Genomic DNA, 9,424 nt, shown 5'->3' with positions numbered 1-9,424 from the left:
CTTGAATAACAAAAAACCGAATACAATCAACAGGTGGAAGGCATGTGAAGGTGACAAGGATTTAAGCAGTGTGAACAAAATTTAACAACTGACATGCGCTTGAAACGGATAACCAGGCACAACCCTCACACATTCATCCGTTTTCTTTTTTTCTTTTCTTGAGAGGTACGCCACTTCTTTTTCTGATAAAACTACAGATGGCGCACTGACGCAGTTGTATTTATTGGATTTTATGTTGAAGGCTTCCCTAGGTATTTGATCCGGGTGGCTTTCTATGATTTTGAAGTTTTCAAATTCAGGATGACAAGCACTGCAAATTCCTATGCGGGCTGCTATATGTCCTTTTACCCCCTTTTCCACATCTTTATTACGTTCCCGCAATCGGTCATTACTACATCTGCCCGTCTGACCAATATATTTGTCTCCGCAAGGTAAAGGTATTGAATGAATTACTTCCTTCTGACACGGTACGAATTGTTTACGATGTTTTTTGCTGCATATTCTTGCTGTCTTGGAAGGAGGGTTAACGCGGTTGCAGATATTTGCAAGCTTTTCCGGAGCTGAAAACACCACCTTCACCTTTGCTTTATTCATGACTTCTTTAAGATTATGGGACAGAGCGTGGAGATAAGGGATCACTGCGACTTTTTGTTTCTTTTTTTCTTTGTCTCTACCTCCTTCATTTATCCTTTCTTTTCCTTTCACCCGCTTTTGAAGCTTCTGGGCGACGGAGATGAACAGGTGATTGGGATAGCCTAATAACCTATTTGCGTTGTGTGTCAAAGCTGGAAAGCATGCTGTGAGGACATGACCTCTTGAGCGCGTTAGACATGCAAAGACTCGCGATTGCTCTCTTCACTAATTTCGATTGTGCTGAATGGTAATGAATCACCGGTTTCCTATTACGTGGTTCATAGTTCCAACTAATGTGATGGACCTGGAATTCCAGCTTGATGTCAAGAAATCTGATAGTGCTGTCTACTGGCACCTCGTGAGTTACGATTAGAGGGAACATGGTCGAAGTGAAAGTATGCAAAATATTCTGAAGGTCTGAGTGGAGCGCCTGCCTGTGGCTATTTATGACCACGAGATAATCGTCGACATACCGAAACGTCCTTATAACAGATGAGCTGGGAAGGATGGAAGCCAAGGTCCTGTCTGTAGACGCCAGAAAATTGTCATTGAGTATGGGTGCGAAACATGATCCTATGGGTATTCCAGATTTTTGCAGGTAAATGTGCTCGTTCCATGCACAGTAGGTTGAGGACAGGTACCTTGAAAGTAACTCGAGAAAGCCTTGTACAGACATTTGCAGTGCTTGTCATCCTCAATTTGAAAACTGTAAAACCATATGAAGCCACTCGGATCAAATAAGTAGGGAAGCCTTCAACATAAAATCCAAGAAATACAACTGCGTCAGTGCGCCATATGTAGTTTTATCAGAAAAAGAAGTGGCGTACCTCTCAAGAAAAGAAAAAAGAAAACGGATGAATGTGTGAGTTATGTGCCTGGTTATCCGTTTCGAGCGCATGTCAGTTGTTAAATTTTGTTCACACTGCTTTTGTTCACACCTTCAGATGCCTTCCACCTGTTGATTGTATTCGGTTTTTTGTTATTCATGGCATTGTACGTGTTACTCACGTGTCTTAGCGTTCTTTACACCATGGCTTGTCATCTGTTGAGTTTTATCTTGTTTTATCATCACCCCTCACGGTTTTATCGATTTTATCGGCCATTTACACCTCTTTGACGTTGACTGCCTCTGATTGTACCTGCTACTTCCTTCCTAAATATAGTGTTCACTTTCCGCTTAATAAAATCAGTTGAAAGTCAGCGCTCCTGTCGTCGGTTCTTCCCTTGGTCCCTGTCCTGTGTGCGCTGTTTTTTTCTAGAATGACTACCTACCGACTCGCCCAATCTTCCACATTGGTCTGTTCTGATATTTTTTTTTGTTTTTTTTTCTAGGCACGCATTCAGTTTCTATAGTTATGTTTGATTTGTCTTCTCTTGCACTGTCCTTTTCTGCGATTTTTTAGACGCGTTTTCTGAGTAATAAGAATGGAATGAACGTTTATACTTGAAAGTTGTGCTCTACAATTATTGTGGTCATTATAACGTGTATCTGTGTGTGTATATAACTGCTCCTTGCTGTTGCGTTCGAGTGGTGCATAGTGCCCAGTCAGGCGGATTGATTTTCGCCGTTCGTCTGCCCTCTGCACCAAGGCACTGTGTTGTCGGACTTTCGTGAATAAACAAAAAGAAAATCTAAAAAAATACGCGTTGCCCCCTACACTACTCGAGCATCCGGAGACTTGGTGTGTTTCTCGCAAGCGAACTAATTGTGGTCAACAAATGTTAAGCTACAGGTTGCCGAAGTCACTAAATGACATTACTCGATGTGACATCGACGTGCTCACTTGTTTTTGTTTTGTTTTTTGAGAAACCTGCCTGAGATATTTTTGTGCGCCTCTATGTCTTTCTGTAATAAGCGGTGTACGGCGTTTCCTTTTTCTTTTACTGTTGCAATTGTATCTTTTTGGGTTTCTTGTTTTGAATTTGTTTTAACCCTGGTTCATTTATAAGCCTTCACTTCCGCCCTGCTGCAGCCTCTGTAACGGCACTGTGGTCGGTCAAGCTGACCCTGAGAAGCTTTTTCCCCTTGTATCTCTCACAACAATTGTATCTCCTTGTTTGTGGAAATAAATTCAAACTCAAACTCGTCCGCCTGCTTCTTCACTAGCCGAAGATAGAGGCGTTCAGGCGGTCTCGCCTGGGGCGGACGCGATAGAGTTTTCAAGTTTTTGCCGCTCTCCCGCAAATCGGAGGCGCACGACTTTTCCATCGCAGGATAGGTCTCGGAGCGGCAAATCGTTTGGTGCCACATTCGCCTCTCTCTTCTTGCCCCATCGAAAGATACAAGCGATAAGCGTTCGCCCCTGCACAAAGGACTCCTCGCCCCGGTAACGTTTGAGAATTTTTTGCGGCCGTACCAGGCATTGGAGGCGTGCGAATTTTGCATCGGCGTATTGGGCTGGAAAGCGCGAAGCTTTTGCCAGCCTCTTCGCCTCTGTGCTTTTTATCTATCCCAAGATACGGGCGTTTAGGCTGTCTGGCTCGGGCAGGGTCCAACGACATTTACAAACTTCGCGCTGGTCCCGTTAAGTCCGGCCGCACAATTTTTACATCAGCGTATAGCCCTCTGAAAGACGAAGAAATTGGTACCTTTTGCGCCACTCTAGTGCGTCGCCCGGCGGAGTTATAGCAGTTCAAGAGAGGCCGCCCCGGCCGACCCGCGGAGGTCTGGGTACTTATCGCTGCATATATAAGGGGGGCATACCGCCGCGGCAGACGCGGTGGCGTAGAGTGCGCGCATCGTCGGCGAAGTCCGAAACGCGCCTCTCGCCGCCCCGGAGGCGCATTTGTGCATTTGGCGACCTCGGCCCATGGCATTTGCACGAGTTCGCGCACGATTTGTGCGACACTTGATCCGAAAGCGCCTCGAGTACGGCGTTTAGCGCGGCGGCAAAGTCCACGAGTACGGCTCGTGTGGTGCGCCGCGATGCCGGCCGCGCTGCCGCGCCCGCGATTTGGCCAGGTCCCGCGGCGGAACCGCGGTACCGACAGAGGGGCCGATAGCGCCACGGCAAAGTCCACGAGTTCGGCTCGCGCGGGGCGCCGCGAAACGCGCGCGCCGCGATGCCGCCGATGGGTGCCGCACGATTTGCGCGGCTCTTGCGGCGAAGGCGCCTCGGGCACGGCGCCAAGCGCCACGGCAAAGTCCACGAGTTCGGCTCGCGCGGGGCGCCGCGAAACGCGCGCGCCGCGATGCCGCCCGATGGGCGCGCACGATTTGCGCCAAATTTACGGCGAGATCGGCACGAGTACGGCCACTTACCAACCCACGGAGGTCTGGGTACTTATCGCTGCATATATAAGGGGGGCATACCGCCGCGGCAGACGCGGAGGCGTAGAGTGCGCGCTTCGTCGGCGAAGTCCGAAACGCGGCTCTCGACGCCCCGGTGGCGCATTTGTGCATTTGGCGACCTCGGCCCATGGCATTTGCACGATTTGTGCGACACTTGATCCGAAAGCGCCACGAGTACGGCTCGTGTGGTGCGCCGCGATGCCGGCCTGCGCTGCCGCGCCCGCGATTTGGCCAGGTCCCGCGGCGGAACCGCGGTACCGACAGAGGGGCCGATAGCGCCACGGCAAAGTCCACGAGTTCGGTTCGCGCGGGGCGCCGCGAAACGCGCGCGCCGCGATGCCGCCGATGGGTGCCGCACGATTTGCGCGGCTCTTGCGGCGAAGGCGCCTCGAGCACGGCGCCAAGCGCCACGGCAAAGTCCACGAGTTCGGCTCGCGCGGGGCGTCGCGAAACGCGCGCGCCGCGATGCCGCCCGATGGGCGCGCACGATTTGCGCCAAATTTACGGCGAGATCGGCACGAGTACGGCCACTTACCAACCCACGGAGGTCTGGGTACTTATCGCTGCTACTATATGGGGGTCCTTGTGGCACTGTCGGTGGCGTGCGCCCGAGCGCGCGCGCGCCGTACGGGTCTTGATATGCGGCCTCGTGCCCAGCGCGTCCCCGTCCCGTGGACCCCACGGCATTCGTCTGCAGCCTCATCCGCGTCTGCGATAGGGGCTGGTTGTCGGACGACGCTGTTCCCACGTGTTACGAAGTGTGTTCCGTGCTACCCGGACTCGATTCCGTGCGACTGCGCCGAAGACGCGGGCGTGTCCCGTCGTCTGGCGGCTAGGCCGTCTCGGCTACGCAGCAAGCGCCGTCCAGTGCCTGAACGCCGCGGCCCTAGCGGCCGCGTGCGCACTGGTGGGCGCGTTACAAATGCTTTGCCTAAGGGCGCGTGCTCTCTTGCCGCGCGGTGATAACCGGGCCTTCGGGTCGGATGCCGCAGCGAGCTCGAACGATGCACGGGCAGCGAGAGCTGCCGCGAAAAAGATGCGCGTCGCGCGCCGAGGGGTGAGAGGGGCCCCGATCGGCCGCGACAGGGCTCCCTTGAGGAGCGACAAGGGTTTGCCTATGCATCTACCTGGTTGATCCTGCCAGTAATCATATGCTTGTCTCAAAGATTAAGCCATGCATGTCTAAGTACATGCCGAAATAAGGCGAAACCGCGAATGGCTCATTAAATCAGTTATGGTTCCTTAGATCGTTTCTTTCTACTTGGACAACTGTGGCAATTCTAGAGCTAATACATGCATTGAGCCTGAAGGCCTTTGGCTGACGGGCGCTTTTATTAGACCAAGACCCATCGGGTTCTGCCCGTACTCTGTGGTGACTCTGGATAACTTTGTGCTGATCGCATGGCCATGAGCCGGCGACGTTTCTTTCAAGTGTCTGCCTTATCAACTTTCGATGGTAGGTTACTTGCCTACCATGGTTGTTACGGGTAACGGAGAATCAGGGTTCGATTCCGGAGAGGGAGCCTGAGAAACGGCTACCACATCCAAGGAAGGCAGCAGGCGCGCAAATTACCCACTCCCGGCACGGGGAGGTAGTGACGAAAAATAACAATACGGGACTCTTTTGAGGCCCCGTAATTGAAATGAGTACACTCTAAATCCTTTAACGAGGATCAATTGGAGGGCAAGTCTGGTGCCAGCAGCCGCGGTAATTCCAGCTCCAATAGCGTATACTAAAGCTGCTGCGGTTAAAAAGCTCGTAGTTGGATCTCAGTTCCAGACGAGTAGTGCATCTACCCGATGCGACGGCTCGGACTGAACATCATGCCGGTCCTCTCTTGGTGCCCTTCATTGGTGCGTCTCGAGGAGGCCTGCGCTTTTACTTTGAAAAAATTAGAGTGCTCAACGCAGGCGAGTCGCCTGAATAAACTTGCATGGAATAATAGAACAAGACCCCGTTTCTGTTCTGTTGGTTTTTGGAATACGGGGTAATGATTAAGAGGGACAGACGGGGGCATTCGTATTGCGGCGCTAGAGGTGAAATTCTTGGACCGTCGCAAGACGAACTACTGCGAAAGCATTTGCCAAGAATGTTTTCTTTGATCAAGAACGAAAGTCAGAGGTTCGAAGGCGATCAGATACCGCCCTAGTTCTGACCATAAACGATGCCAACCAGCGATCCGCCTGAGTTACTCAAATGACTCGGCGGGCAGCTTCCGGGAAACCAAAGTATTTGGGTTCCGGGGGAAGTATGGTTGCAAAGCTGAAACTTAAAGGAATTGACGGAAGGGCACCACCAGGAGTGGAGCCTGCGGCTTAATTTGACTCAACACGGGAAAACTTACCCGGCCCGGACACTGGGAGGATTGACAGATTGAGAGCTCTTTCTTGATTCGGTGGATGGTGGTGCATGGCCGTTCTTAGTTGGTGGAGCGATTTGTCTGGTTAATTCCGATAACGAACGAGACTCTAGCCTATTAAATAGGTGCGGGGTTCCCAGCACCTTACAACCTTCTTAGAGGGACAAGCGGCTCCTAGCCGCACGAAACAGAGCAATAACAGGTCTGTGATGCCCTTAGATGTCCGGGGCCGCACGCGCGCTACACTGAAGGAAGCAGCGTGTCTTTATCCCTGTCTGAAAAGACTGGGTAACCCGTGGAACTTCCTTCGTGATTGGGATAGGGGCTTGCAATTGTTCCCCTTGAACGAGGAATTCCCAGTAAGCGCGAGTCATAAGCTCGCGTTGATTACGTCCCTGCCCTTTGTACACACCGCCCGTCGCTACTACCGATTGAATGATTTAGTGAGGTCTTCGGACCGATGTCCGGCGCGGCCTTTCGGTTGCGCCGGTCTGTTGGAAAGATGACCAAACTTGATCATTTAGAGGAAGTAAAAGTCGTAACAAGGTTTCCGTAGGTGAACCTGCGGAAGGATCATTACCGGATTGTGCTTGTCACACCCGGCGCCGCCCCCGCTTATAAGCGGGGAAAGGCCTCAACCGCGGAGTTGCGAGATTCTGATGCCGCATCTCTGCAAAAATTGTTACGCCCAGCGGAGGTCCGTCACCAAGGGAATGTCGGACGGACTGCTTCCGTGGGTTCGAACGGCGTAACGCACCAATCTGGTGGGCTTTCGGTCTTCGACACTCGTTGTCGGAGAGACTCGAACGTAGCCGGTAGGCTGGCCGAGGGAAGAGGCCGGCCCGCTGCCAAGGGAACGGCGGCGGCTGCTGCGAAGTACGAAAGGAACCGCAGCTCGCTGGCTCTCGTTAGAGTTGCGACCGAGTCGGTAGGCCGGCCGAGGGAAAGGCCGGCCCGCCGCCAAGGGAACGGCGGCGGCTGCTGCGGAGTACGAGAGGAAACGCCGCTCGCTGGCTCATGAGAGTCGCGACGGAGTCGGTAGGCTGGCCGAGGGAAAGGCTTGCCCGCCGCCAAGGGAACGGCGGCGGCTGCTGCGGAGTACGAGAGGAAACGCGGCTCGCCGGCTCCGGAAAAGTAACTCTTCGCAACAACGCGCGCGCGGCGGGACGCGTGCGGCCCAGTACTTATAAGGAACGGCCGCCGCAAGAGGTCTCGCAGTGCGGGCGCGATGTCTGAAGCCGTGCCGGCGGGGCGAAAGGAGGCACCGGGAAAAAAAGGGACGAGGGGTTGTAATCCCGCATTTTGAACGCACCTGCGGCAGCGGGGTTCTCCTGCTGCTTCGTCCTTCCCAGCCTTCGAGTAGTCTGCCGGTGCGATACCGAAACGCCGTCCATGGCACTGTGGCCGGTGGACTCCTGTTGCGGGAGTAGTCTGACGAACGCCCGTCTGGCGGCTGTCCAAGTACGCGCTGCGTAGCCACGGCGAGGCGGTGCCTGTCTCTTAAGCGAAGCAATGATGTGGCGAAATGGTCGGATAGGGCGCAGCACGAGGGCGCACCCTTGGGGCGGCGGACTCGAGGGGCATTTCTGAGCGAAAGATGACCCCTTCCCCAAAGAGGGCGCAGCGGTGGGCGGCAGAGAACCGTCCACACAGAGCTACCGCTGCTTGGGAGTCCGGGGGTGACGTCGCTGCGAACACAACGGCAGAACAAACGTGCTCGGGGAACGGCGCAAAAGCTCTGTGTTATTGCCCAATTGATGACGAAGTTACCGGTGTGCTTCCTGGTGAACCGATGGTCGTCGGACCCGTGCGACCGCTTAAAGAAAACGGGCTGAACAGCAAACCGTGAACAGCAAAAAAACGGCACCAGCGAAGACCGGAACTTGAGAGCGCCGTTGCACGTCTGCCTTAGGGTTGCCAAATGCCTCGTCGTCTCTAGCGACGCGCAAGCCATTGTCGCACACAAGCTTCGAAGAGACCTTGCTCGCCTCGGCTTTGAGGCACCGCGCAAGCATGCCGAACGGACGGCTGCTGGAACGTGGAATTGTCGGACGAAACTGCAGTCGGGGAGGCCAGGGGAGGAGCCCGGTGCCTAAAACCCTGGTTGTACTGTACGGAATTGAACAAACCAAATGCACGACTCTAAGCGGTGGATCACTCGGTTCTCGGGTCGATGAAGAACGCAGCCAGCTGCGAGACTTGGTGTGAATTGCAGGACACACTGAGCACTGATTCTTCGAACGCACATTGCGCCCTTGGGTCTTCCCTTGGGTTCGTCTGTCTGAGGGTCGGATCATATATCAAGAGAGACGCCGGCGCCCGGGGATGGCGCGGCCGGCGACTCGTTTTGACCGTGTCGGCAAAGAGGACGGCTCTGTACGAAACGCCGAAGATCCCTCGAAAGACTTTGCGAAAGAGAAGAGTGGGTCGAACCCTTCAGCCGCGCTCCAAGCGGCCGAGTCGGGTCGCCCTGCGCAGACGACGTAACGCGGGACGGCGGCTGCTAGCCGTAGAGCGTCTGGCCTCCGAAGGCGACCGCCGCAGGAAGGGATTACCTGCAGGGAAAGCGCGGTCCCGACGGGAGACGAGGCCGTGTGGACGGGCGGCAAAGCGTTGCCCGCTGGCCCGCGTACGTGTAGCCGAACTGCTGCGAGAAACGCAGAGACGGGAGCGCCCTGTCCGGGCACGCCCGCGCGAGAAGAAGGGAGATCTCGCGCGGGGTGCGGGGAGGCGACAGGCGCGCGAAAGCGTTTCGTGCGCGGCAGTTTTGGGCGAAGCGCAGAGGCGCGCCGTGGCGCGGTGACGAAGGGGTCCCCCCGGACCCGATGCAAAGGGACCGCCTCCTCGAACGGGCGCAAAGTCGAGTAAGGGTCGAACGGACGCGATCTCGTTGCGAGCGCAGTCCGCCGTCGGTCTAAGTGCTTCGCAGTCTCTGCCCCGAGAAAAACTGGGCCACTCCAGTTGGGGCGGGGGCGACGCAAAACTTGACGATGCCCCTACGCCAGGCCGAGGTCGCTCTCTCGAGGGAAAGAGAGGTGCGGCAGGGAAAAATTCGGCCGCGGCGGTCGGGGGCTCGAAACTCTCTGCGTTATCCGCGCAAACCGCATGCGCGCGGTCCCGAGCGCCGGCCAGCGGCGCC

The 9,424-nt window shown here is 55.1% G+C and overlaps 2 non-coding genes across 2 annotated transcripts; both read left to right on the top strand.

Moving 5' to 3' along the window:
• The first annotated feature begins 5,049 nt into the window (after nt 1-5,049).
• Nucleotides 5,050-6,864, top strand: LOC144111557 (small subunit ribosomal RNA). The gene has a single exon (XR_013310085.1). It is a non-coding gene; the product is annotated as a small subunit ribosomal RNA (ribosomal RNA).
• Nucleotides 6,865-8,423: 1,559 nt separating this feature from the next.
• LOC144111556 (5.8S ribosomal RNA) lies at nt 8,424-8,576 on the top strand. Its single transcript, XR_013310084.1, has one exon. It is a non-coding gene; the product is annotated as a 5.8S ribosomal RNA (ribosomal RNA).
• The last annotated feature ends 848 nt before the right edge of the window (nt 8,577-9,424 follow it).

Source organism: Amblyomma americanum, chromosome 11 (assembly GCF_052857255.1).
Source record: "Amblyomma americanum isolate KBUSLIRL-KWMA chromosome 11, ASM5285725v1, whole genome shotgun sequence".
Taxonomy (NCBI): Eukaryota; Metazoa; Arthropoda; class Arachnida; order Ixodida; family Ixodidae; genus Amblyomma; species Amblyomma americanum.
The sequence above is the reverse complement of the archived record's forward strand: the minus strand, read 5'-3'. Positions and strand labels throughout refer to the sequence as shown.